The 13,059-nt window shown below is 45.3% G+C and overlaps 1 protein-coding gene across 1 annotated transcript in view; it reads right to left on the bottom strand.

Annotated features, from left to right (window-relative positions):
• Positions 1-3,844, bottom strand: part of thsd7ba (thrombospondin, type I, domain containing 7Ba) — a 138,071-nt gene extending 134,227 nt beyond the window's left edge. The window contains 1 exon segment of the mRNA XM_077001151.1: positions 3,563-3,844. The gene's annotated coding sequence lies outside the window, so the exon portion shown is untranslated.
• Positions 3,845-13,059: the final 9,215 nt, after the last annotated feature.

Genomic DNA, 13,059 nt, shown 5'->3' with positions numbered 1-13,059 from the left:
GAAAGAGAGAGAGAGGGTAAGAGAGAGAGAGAGAGAGGAAGAGAAAGAGAGAGAGGGTAAGAGAGAGAGAGAGAGAGAGAGAGAGAGAGAGAGAGAGAGAGAGAGAGAGAGGAATCGAATGCTGCGTGTGCCTAGATCACTCCACCATGCTCCAGAGTTGCGGGGGAAGAAGCACTCTGACCCCTTCCTGCCTCACAGAGAAACTCGGTGTGCCGCGTCTGCCTGAAACCTCCATACATCTCAATAACAGACAAATTAGCAGGAGATGTTCTCTTTCATGCACAACAGACTGAGTTTTTACTACCTCTATCAACAAGGGATTGAAGTTTTTTTTTGATGAAGGATGACTTCATTTATCCTTTTTATTTATTTGCATGATTGACATTTGTGTAAAACGATGTTCTATTATTTGTTCCAGTTAACAGGGATTGCTTCACTGCACATTTTCTGATCTCATTGTGTCACGCGTTGAATGAAGTTGAACAACAGCTGCAGATACGTGGATCAGAATGATCAGACACACAGACTGTAGCAGCGTCTCCATCAGATGCTTCCAGCAGATACGTGGATCAGAATGATCAGACACACTGACTGTAGCAGCGTCTCCATCAGACGCTTCCAGCAGATACGTGGAACAGAATGATCAGACACACAGACTGTAGCAGCGTCTCCATCAGATGCTTCCAGCAGATACGTGGATCAGAATGATCAGACACACTGACTGTAGCAGCGTCTCCATCAGACGCTTCCAGCAGATACGTGGAACAGAATGATCAGACACATTGACTGTAGCAGCATCTCCATCAGACGCTTCCAGCAGATACGTGGATCAGAATGATCAGACACACTGACTGTAGCAGCGTCTCCATCAGACGCTTCCAGCAGATACGTGGATCAGAATGATCAGATACACAGACTGTAGCAGCGTCTCCATCAGACGCTTCCAGCAGATACGTGGATCAGAATGATCAGACACACAGACTGTAGCAGCGTCTCCATCAGACGCTTCCAGCAGATACGTGGATCAGAATGATCAGACACACAGACTGTAGCAGCGTCTCCATCAGACGCTTCCAGCAGATACGTGGATCAAAATGATCAGACACACAGACTGTAGCAGCGTCTCCATCAGACGCTTCCAGCAGATACGTGGATCAGAATGATCAGACACACAGACTGTAGCAGCGTCTCCATCAGACGCTTCCAGCAGATACGTGGATCAGAATGATCAGACACACAGACTGTAGCAGCGTCTCCATCAGACGCTTCCAGCAGATACGTGGATCAGAATGATCAGACACACAGACTGTAGCAGCGTCTCCATCAGACGCTTCCAGCAGATACGTGGATCAGAATGATCAGACACACAGACTGTAGCAGCGTCTCCATCAGACGCTTCCAGCAGATACGTGGATCAGAATGATCAGACACACAGACTGTAGCAGCGTCTCCATCAGACGCTTCCAGCAGATATGTGGATCAGAATGATCAGACACACAGACTGTAGCAGTATCTCCATCAGACGCTTCCAGGTCCTGCATGTTTTTGTTTGAAGGTGGTTTTAATAAAGAGTCCTGACTACTGAACATGGCAGTTATTACTCATGTCAATAGCAGGACTGTGTCCTGTTACATCCACAACAGCCTTGAAGTGAGACCCAAACCCCTCTCACCAAACACACACACACACACACACGAACACATGCACCCACAAACGCATACACATGAATATATACACTCACACGCATACAAACACACATGATCACACGCACAAACATGCACATATGAACACACACACACACACACACACATATACACACTCGCACACATGAACACACACACACACACACACACACACACACACACACACACACACACACACACACACACACACACACACACACACACAATACTAATCATTTCTATTGTATTCTGTAAAGCAGTTTGGGGAAAGTTTCCCATCTGTACTGACACCCAGGTTGTTTCCACACTGCTTTCTCAAGATAATACCAGTATACCCAGTTTGGAGTGAAGCTATGGAGGGCTTGACTGGCAGAGGAGGAAGTCTCACACCAGAGAGAAACTGTGTGCTGTGTCTGTAATGAGGCTGTAGGAGTGAAACGAAGGAGCATGTTACTCATTAATCATGGCCACACCCACACACACACACCACAAACACCCGACACACACCCCCCATGCACACCCATACACAAACACCAAACACACACACCCCACATCCACAGAAGAGAAAACAGCTGGGATCTAGACCTACAGACATTCAGGAGATCGATAAACCCAAATCAACCTAATCCGCTGAAGTCCTGGGGAGAGTTATGGAGTTTATACAGTGGAGTTACGGAGTTCATCCAGTGGAGTTATGGAGTTATTTATGCAGTGATTTTGCTTGGCTCTTGAGCCAAATACACACACACACACACACACGAACTTCAGGGAGAAAATGCTACAGTGAGGTGAACACACAGTGCAGTAGACCAACTGAGAGATCCAGGAGTCATCCAGTCCCTGGGAGACCACTCCGCCATTAGACAGGATGATGTAGATGCAGATGTGGATCAACCAAAACACCAAAACAAGTGGCACGATGCTCACGCTCCACTTTCTTCAGCATCTCGTGAACACCACAGGCGACAGTTTACCCACTCCACAAATCTAATTCAGTAGTAATTCAGTACTATTTCAGTACTGACCCATGTAGAATTACTAATCACACACACACACACACACACACACACACACACACACACACACACACACACACACACACACACACACACACACACACACACACACACACACACACACACACACACAGGCATTGATAAGCCAGAGCCTACCTTCCATTATTTGGCCAGAACAAAAGAACTGCAAGCTGCAGGTTAGGATGGAGTCAGAGTCTCTCTGATGTTTATTATGTTCTGGGCAAAGCAGAAACAGCCCTTTGGTCTGCATGCACAGAGAGCTTTGAGTATTAGACTCATCCTGATCTATCCTGACTTCAGATGCAGTTGAAAGGCATTTAGGCATCAACTCCAGATCAGTGGAAACCAATTCCCCACCTGCTGGGTCGCAGCTCCGTACTGGAGCCATGCAAAGTGGCTTCACTCATTTAGAGCCCTTCGGCATTTATAATTCATGCATTCAGAAACAACAGCTCCCCTCCTCTCTCCTCTCCACCTCTCCCACTCTCTCCTCTCCTCTCTGCCTCTCCTCCTCTCTCCTCTCCACCTCTCCCACTCTCTCCTCTCCTCTCTGCCTCTCCTCCTCTCTCCTTTCCTCCACACACATCTAAAAGTTACACTGATCTCAGTCTCAAGGCATCTTCTCTGCTCTTCTCCCAGAGTGTCAGGATGCTCCCGGGTCAGAACAAACTTGGCTTGCCTCTGTCTGTTTCCACCACTTTCTGCTCTGTCACTTCTGTTCTCACACACACACGCCCAGAAGCTGGTGACTAAAATATCGAAAGCTAACTAAACACATCAGGAAATCTCTGGTACCAAACAGCTTACAGTCTAAACAAGGAAGATAAACAGCTAGGTGCTTACCTCTGCGAACACACAGTCCTTCTACGACCTCCCGGAGAACGTGCGTGTGTGTGTGTGTGTGCGAGCGTGTGTGTGTGTGTGCGTGTGTGGGAGAGAGAGTGCCAGAGGAGACAAGCACACCAGCGTTAACGGCTGTATGCGCTGAGGATGCTTCTGCATTCTGCTCTGTGTGCCCTGCTCACTGAGAGAGATCAGCCTCGTGGAGGAGGGACCTCACACTCCACTGACATCTGCTTCTCTCTTTAAACTCATTGGCTAAGAGGGATGAGTCCTATTTATCCAGCCCTGCTGTCTCCCAGGAGACTCCTCCCCTTCCAAACACACATGCCTACACCTTCACTCCCGCGCTCCCTCTCTCTCTCCCTCTCTCTCTTCCTCTCTCTCTCTCGCTCACTCTCTCTCTCTCTCTCTCTCTCTCTCTCTCTCTCTCGTTCCCTCTCTTTCTCTCTCTCCTGCGCTCCCTTTCTCTCCGTGTCTTTCCCCCTTTCCCTCTCGCTCTCTCCCTTTCTCTCTCGCTCTCTCTCTCTCTCACCTCTTCTTTCTGTGTTCCTCCTTCGTTTTCTTTTCTCCCCTTTAATCTCTCTCTCTGTGGAATACATCGGCTCCCGTATGTGATCAGTGTGACTGAAGTGCTTCTGAGAGCTGACACCCCTCCTCTCCCCTCCCCTCCCCTCCTCTCCCCCTCCTCCTCCCTCCCCTCCTCTCCCCCTCCTCCTCCCTCCCCTCCTCTCCCCCTTTCCCCTCTCCTCCTCCCTTCATATTACAATTCGTTCTCTTTATTATAACCATATATATAATCTCCTCAAAACCTGAAGAATGAACTTTTCACTGTTTCTAGAATATTCTTCTAGATGTCCTCTAGGTCTTTATGTGTTTGATTTTACTAACTTAAAATTACTTATGTAATTTTCTTACTTAGTTTAACTAAAAAATAACTGCAATGTAATTAATATTACTAGTCGTTTGATGGAATAGTCAGTATGTTCCAGCTACTGTGAGAACAGATCAGATGGAGAACAACCTCACCATGACAGTGGGGCAGGTGAGGAACAACCTCACCATGACAGTGGGGCAGGTGGAGAACAACCTCACCATGACAGTGGGGCAGGTGGAGAACAACCTCACCATGACAGTGGGGCAGATGGAGAACAACCTCACCATGACAGTGGGGCAGGTGGAGAACAACCTCACCATGACAGTGGGGCAGGTGAGGAACAACCTCACCATGACAGTGGGGCAGGTGAGGAACAACCTCACCATGACAGTGGGGCAGATGGAGAACAACCTCACCATGACAGTGGGGCAGATGGAGAACAACCTCACCATGACAGTGGGGCAGATGGAGAACAACCTCACCATGACAGTGGGGCAGATGGAGAACAACCTCACCATGACAGTGGGGCAGGTGAGGAACAACCTCACCATGACAGTGGGGCAGGTGAGGAACAACCTCACCATGACAGTGGGGCAGGTGGAGAACAACCTCACCATGACAGTGGGGCAGGTGGAGAACAACCTCACCATGACAGTGGGGCAGATGGAGAACAACCTCACCATGACAGTGGGGCAGGTGGAGAACAACCTCACCATGACAGTGGGGCAGATGGAGAACAACCTCACCATGACAGTGGGGCAGATGGGGAACAACCTCACCATGACAGTGGGGCAGGTGGAGAACAACCTCACCATGACAGTGGGGCAGGTGGAGAACAACCTCACCATGACAGTGGGGCAGATGGAGAACAACCTCACCATGACAGTGGGGCAGATGGAGAACAACCTCACCATGACAGTGGGGCAGGTGAGGAACAACCTCACCATGACAGTGGGGCAGATGGGGAACAACCTCACCATGACAGTGGGGCAGATGGAGAACAACCTCACCATGACAGTGGGGCAGGTGAGGAACAACCTCACCATGACAGTGGGGCAGATGGAGAACAACCTCACCATGACAGTGGGGCAGGTGAGGAACAACCTCACCATGACAGTGGGGCAGATGGAGAACAACCTCACCATGACAGTGGGGCAGGTGGAGAACAACCTCACCATGACAGTGGGGCAGGTGGGGAACACAACCTAGCTTTAAATTAATTTTTACTTTTAGATTACATAATATAAAGTATTTACATAATCACAGTTGAGGTTGGGTTTGTATTTGCCACAGAATACATTGTGGTGATTTAGCTCATCTATTCATTGTTTACTGTGGTTGTCTTGTGTGCTATGCTAATGCTATGCAGGACGTAATCTGTGTCCAGAGAGCTGACCCCTAATGCTCCCTAACAGACAGTCAGCCCAGCATCACGCTAGCGTGTGTTCCTCCACACCAGAGCCTCCACACCAGTGCAGGAGTCAGAGGAGGCTCTCTGATCTGTGCCCAGACTCCTTCTCTGACTCCTTCTCTGACTCTGGTAATTGTCCAGCTGGCTGATGAAGCTCTTCCACTCTTCTCCCCTGCTTGATGCCAACCTGTCCTCTTTCTCTCTACCATAGAACAATGTTCTGCTGTAACTTTTTTTAAAACAATTAGATGTCATGGTTAGCTAAAGTGCCATAGATAATAACATTTACCACTCAAAGCCAAAGAAACATATGAATGTGGATTTATTTACAAAATCGCTGGGCCCTGAGACAATAATGCATTGTGTATGACACATATGTGAGAGGCATCTGAGACTTCAGCTGTCTGAAGACTTTGAGATAGGTGTCCTGTGAGACAAGTGTCCTCCAAGACAACTGTCCTGTGAGACAGGTGTCCTCTGAGACAGCTGTCCTGTGAAACAGGTGTCCTCCAAGACAGCTGTCCTGTGAGACAGGTGCCTGTGACCCTCTCTTATACAGATAGCTGTCCACTGGATGATTTAGAACCAGATCCAGGAGATTAATAGGATGCAGGACACATTCATCACCGGAAATGATTACCATGTGTTGTTTTATGTGGGAGTACAAGGCAAATTTTCACAAAGGACAATTTCCTGTAGGACTATGTAGAGTGATTTCTGGCTATTAGGCCCTGCTGTACATTCTGCTAATGATTGAAAGGGGGCCTGGCTGAGAATGTCGTGTGGCAATGGGGCAACGGGACACAGAGAACAGATGAACCAAAATGCACTTACGACTCCTCTCATAGTTCGTAGAGAATTTACTGTGAGACAGATCATGATTATTAAATGATATATGATCTAATTGTTGGGAAGTTAGACTCTACAAGAGTATTCTTCCAACCTTCAAGATCTAGAGTCCTGCAGGAAGATCCTGAATAGTCCTGCAGAATTTAGCACCATCACGATAGTCTAGCGTTCCCATTATCAGCAGCATAAGACACCTACAATTCACCACCTTAACCTGCTCTCTAGAAAACACAGTGATCACGTCAAGATATGCTTCCTCAACCACAGAGACCTGCACAGTCCTTTGTATTTCTTTGTAGATTTATGTTATTTAACAGAAATAGTGCTCATTAATCAACAGAAGGCAACACCGTATGTGAGCCAGATATCCAAAAGGCTCATTTCATCTGTCCCTGACCAGTTCAGAAAATGACAAAATAATTTATCACAAATAACACAAAGATGATTCACACTAATACCCAAACTAGTACAATGCAACACAGCCATAAAAACAGGACACCGCAGGCGGGTCACAGAAAGCAACATCTGAAAGCACTTTTGAGTGAGTGAGTACTAGGAGTGATTTTCCTCTTGTGGTACTTTGGTAACTGGAGTGCTTGTTCTTTGCATGATAAATGTCTTTAGTTGGGAAAGGCAGGTCGATATATTAAAAACAAAAAAATATATAAACATGTTTAACATATTTAGGTTTTCCAATAACTTTTCCAATTTCAAGCGGTTTTATTGTAGATTTATTGGCCTCTGTCCAACATGCCAATCAATTCAGAAAATGTGGAATCATCATGACGTTCATATATGTTGTGTCATATATCTGATATATATGGGTCATACACGATGCGTCAGTGTCTCGGGGCCCAGCGATTTTGTAAATAAATCCACATTTGTATGTTTCTTTGGCTTTGAGTGGTAAATGTTATTATCTATGGCACTTTAGCTAACCATGATGTCTAATTGTTTAAAAAGGCTTAGCAGCTGTAAGACTTTTACGCACATGCGTAGTCCAAATCGGGTTTCCAGTTCAAATCGAGTAGTGACACGGACCACTGGCAGTTGCAATCGCTGGTTCAGGTAATCGTCTTGATCTGTGATGTATTTCCTCTTGTAATCATGAAGCAAGCAGAAATTTTGAACGAGCAAAACACTGAAACGAACTGGAAACTGTGAAGCGTTGGCAGTGCTGCGAGAAACAAGTGCACTTAACAAACAAATTCTTCTTCCATTGCTGACACTGTTTTTGCTGAGTTTTCTTGATATTGCTCAGTGTGTTTGACTTGCTCACTTTAACCTTATCTTTATGCTCTCATATTAAAGATAGTGATCTCACTCCATAACCCAACCCTAATCCTAAACCAACTCTCTCCAGATAAGCCAGACCATACCCTAACCCAAACCTAATCCTAAACCAACTATCTCCACATAACCCTGACCTTAACCAAACCCTGCCTAACTTCACCTTCAAAAACGTTCCAGGACAACAGGACAGGCTGCATCGCAGTGCCCCCTCCTGCAGGGGAGGGGCCCTAAACTCACCACGGCAGACTCCTTACCCTGGTACAAGGGTCCTAACACACATCACAGCACTAGATTATTGGGCCCTGTGCCTACACCCAGTTCTCCCCTTTGGATAAAGACATGAGAATAAACACTTACCCATTGAGACTGAGTTTGTTTGTCAAACAAATGATTAAGGCAAGGTCACACAGCTGCATTCAGTCTCTCGTGAGGAGTTCTCACTATCTGCATGATTTGGCCTGGTAATTCACCCCAGTTACCCAGTTACTCAGTCACCCCTTCACTACCGTTAGTCAGCTTATCATACAGTCAAATATTCCACAAATCACTTAGCCGCTTATGTTAGCGAGAGAGTTTAAAGTTGTCATGGGACAGCAAAATCCCTTATCTTAGCTCAACAGTGAAACTTTAAATATCAAATGAATGTTCTGCCTTTGATAACACCTCACATAATCCATATATACAGGTTTATGCAAAACTGTGTCTCCCTTTTTGATCGTGCGAGCTATATAACTGCAGTTATGGAGGCGTGAAGGAAGAGATATGAGGAGATATGAGGAGGAGATTCAGGCTGTTGGTGTACATTTTGAGAACAATAAAATGTTACACTTTATTAAGCTTTGATTATTCTGCACAAAAATCTGTAACAAATAATCCTTTGAAGACATAAAGAGGACTGAAACAGGACCTATTGGTGACATCTGAGAAGGAGCTCACGTGTGCTTTAGAGGAGTACGAGGACAGACATCGTCAGGCACGCACAGCTAAATCCTTAAAGGCGGCTCTGAGTTCTGAGTTCTTTGAGGTTCTCGCCACATTTTGAGTTTAAATGTGTTTTTCTGTCTGTCTCTGTGTGACAGAGCACTGGGCTCTATGAGACCAGTGAGACGGTTGCAGAGAGACAGCTGCAGAGAGACAGCCTCTGTGAGTACAGGCACAGTGAGACAGCCACAGTGAGACATCAAGGTGCTTCCCTTCTCGCTGATATCAGAGTGAATTAAAGACAAAATGAGATGAGATGCCATTTTTGAGGAAGGATTCACAAGAGCATTAACTGAGAATGTTATTGAATGACAAGCAGCAAGCAGGAGTGGGTTAGATGCCACACAGGAGGGAGAATGACTCATCGCCAATACTAAAACTTATTAAAATACTTAATAACGGTGAGTTACTCAGCACCGCAATACACCAGCCACACTTTAGTGTCTTTGCATAGTTCAGCTGTTGAATTACCATGTGCTGTGGGAAGGTATGTGTGTACACATGTGCATAATGTCTTAAATATCATGTTCTGCTCCGTGTTATCCTGTGTTATCCTGTATACAGAATGGTCAACACAGGTGTTGTTAGGTTTTTAATGCTGGAACGCTGCCTGACTAATATGAACTGTCTACATTACTGAACTAACAGGTCTGTTTTTGTTCTACTCATGCCTACTGTTGTAATTGAGTGGTCTGATTGCATAAAAGCATCGTTTAAATCATCATAATTATAAATGCCCATCAGCTGAACAAAAAGATAAAAAAGTCAAACAAAAATAGTCAAAAGAACCCTGACCTTGTTAATGATAAGCAGTTCAAAACAATTCTTAGGTCATTCTGATTGGTGGAAATCTCATTAACATGTCTTAACTAGATATTGTTGGTGTTCTGAATTCTCCCATTAAACTGGAACCCTCTGGTTTTAGTGCCAACCAGGAAGTGTTGAATGAACCTCTCAAAGCACCATTAATTAGTCTCAGAACAAACTGGACAGCGGGAATTTAGCACCAGCACGTAGACCTGTCATTCAACATCTCTCTCTCTCTCTCTCTTACCCTCTCTCTCTCTCTCTCTCTCTCTCTCTCTTACCCTCTCTCTCTTTCTCTTCCTCTCTCTCTCTCTCTCTCTCTCTCTCTCTCTCTCTCTCTCTCTCTCTCATATTAGTAAAAGCAGTCCAGTAAGTATTAAGTGTTTATACTCTACGGTGTCTCAGAATGTCTCTGACACATATTTCCAACAGTTCGTTACCAATACTAGCCCTGATTGCAGTGAGAACTAAAATGGTTTAGGCAACGGAGACGAATAATGTGTCTGAATGCTAATTACTTCCACACATAACAATCTGAACAAATACCCAGTTTAAACAGATTTGCAGATCAATTCATTATTTTCATTAACAAGTTATTGTGGTGTCCTTGTAGAAGACGGGGATGATTCTTCAGCACATGAACGTCTCTCTTTAATCACACAGAAACAGGCGGAGTAGAAACTAATTCTAGCGGGAATACGAGGATGCCAACTAAAGCACCACAAAGAGGGTGACACACTAGAAACACACTAGAAACACGAGAAAAGAGACCAGCTAAACCAAATAAACACATACACAAAATACACTCAGAACACATTATAAACACATTAAATATAAGTGAGCGTACAGTCTGCAGGGAGGTACGCAGCATATCTCTCTCTCTCTCTCTCTCTCTCCTTCTCTCTCTCTATCTCTATGTCTTCAGAAGATGAATGGCATCTCCTTTCTCTTCTGTCGTGAGATCCTCATCACTCTGTCCTTTAAGAGTAGTTCCAATTCTGTCCTTTAAGAGTAATTTCAGTTTCCCTGCCTGATCTCTCAACCAACAACCTCTCAAAGCAGGAGTGACACTTAGCAAACCTTCACAAAGTTGTAATTTGATCTAGTCAGATCAGATGCAGAAGTGTGTTCTCACAGCTCTTGCAGACGTTTTCTTTCATTCAACAAAATAACACAAGAAGTCAGTTGTCAGCAGTCAGCAGGCTTTATGACACAAACCCAACATCAGCAGTCCTACTCTTTCATAAGAGTCTTCCACCAAGATAGAGAGAGAGAGAGAGAGAGAGAGGAGGGAGAGAGGGAGGGAGGGAGAGAGAGAGAGAGAGAGAGAGAGAGAGAGAGAGAGAGAATGAGAGAGAGGGAGACTTGGGTTGAATGTCAGAACTAACATAAATCAAAGTTCCAAAATAACAGTGTATCAGGGACATTTCCAAACTGCTGAAGTGGAAGAAGAGGAGATATAACATTGATATGAGATGGAGATATGAGACGGAGATATGTGATGGAGATATGAGACGGAGATATGCGATGGAGATATGAGACGGAGATATGTGATGGAGATATGAGACGGAGATATGAGATGGAGATATGAGACAGAGATATGAGACGGAGATATGAGACGGAGATATGTGATGGAGATATGAGACGGAGATATGCGATGGAGATATATGATGGGTATATGAGATGGACATATGTGCAGATGCAGAGTAATGCCTCTAAGCCTCACTTGACAAATTCCACACAAATATCAAAAACAAAAACACAAATATCGTCCTTGAATTGGAAATTTGCCCAATTCTGCCAGAGGGCCTACTGACAGTCATGGAAGCTTACACAGAGAATGGAGAAAGTTTCAGAGGGGACTTCACTGAGCAGATCAGAAGAGACACAGAAGAGTGTAGCCAAAGACACCTTAACACACCCAGACCCTAAAGGGCATAATAAGACACAGTGCTGGGGAGAGACACTGAGTAATTACACACCTGCTGCAGACATCTATTACAACCTGACCACTGGCAAAGCTGCTCACATCTCACACTTATTTACATTTAGACAAGCTCAGTCTCCATCTCTCTCTCTCTCTCTCTCTCTCTCTCTCTCTCTCTCTCTCTCTCTCTCTCTCTCTCTCTCTCTCTCTCTCTCTCTCTCTCTCTCCCCCCATCTCTCCTCCTTCACCCATTGCTCTCCTATCTCTCATGGACAAGGTTAAAAATCATCTAATCACTACTCAGATGATGCAGTGTGGTGTGAGAACATGCTTCACTCTCTCTCTCTCTTTCTCTTTCTTTCTCCCTCTCTGTCCGTCTATCTCTCTCCCCCTCTCTCTGCTCCACACCAAGCTTCACTGTAAAAGTTACCTCGGGGAGTTTGGCTCTAATAACAGATGCCCAAGTTAGCAGGAGGTCAATGGTAGATCAGGAAGTTCCAATGACACCTCCACATGCTTTAATTCCTCAGTACGCTCATTAATCAAATGAAGGGTGTGTGGAGGGGCGGAGCTCTTACTGGGCCCAGTCAGACAAGAACAGAATGAGTGTTCCTATAACCTACAAAGCCACTGCGTGATCAGACTACACACTCACAGAAGACGTCAAACACAACTCTCTGCGTTGTCTGCAACAAATCCCAAACTTCTTCATATCTTTAAACCCTAACTTATACATGAGTGAAGTATGTGGGGTCAGTGTTTGTGGAGGAGATAAGGGTCAGTGTTTGTGGATGTGGTAAGAGTCAGTGTTTGTGGATGTGGTAAGGGTCAGTGTTTGTGGATGTGGTAAGGGTCAGTGTTTGTGGATGTGGTAAGGGTCAGTGTTTGTGGATGTGGTAAGGGTCAGTGTTTGTGGATGTGGTAAGGGTCAGTGTTTGTGGATGTGGTAAGGGTCAGTGTTTGTGGAGGAGATAAGGGTCAGTGTTTGTGGAGGAGATAAGGGTCAGTGTTTGTGGATGTGGTAAGGGTCAGTGTTTGTGGATGAGATAAGGGTCAGTGTTTGTGGATGAGATAAGGGTCAGTGTTTGTGGATGAGATAAGGGTCAGTGTTTGTGGATGAGATAAGGGTCAGTGTTTGTGGATGAGATAAGGGTCAGTGTTTGAGATAAGGGTCAGTGTTTGAGATAAGGGTCAGTGTTTGTGGATGTGGTAAGGGTCAGTGTTTGAGATAAGGGTCAGTGTTTGAGATAAGGGTCAGTGTTTGTGGATGAGATAAGGGTCAGTGTGTGTGGATGAGGTAAGGGTCAGTGTGTGTGGATGAGATAAGGGTCAGTGTTTGAGATAAGGGTCAGTGT

This window comes from Brachyhypopomus gauderio, chromosome 4 (genome assembly GCF_052324685.1).
Source record: "Brachyhypopomus gauderio isolate BG-103 chromosome 4, BGAUD_0.2, whole genome shotgun sequence".
Taxonomy (NCBI): Eukaryota; Metazoa; Chordata; class Actinopteri; order Gymnotiformes; family Hypopomidae; genus Brachyhypopomus; species Brachyhypopomus gauderio.
The sequence above is the reverse complement of the archived record's forward strand: the minus strand, read 5'-3'. Positions and strand labels throughout refer to the sequence as shown.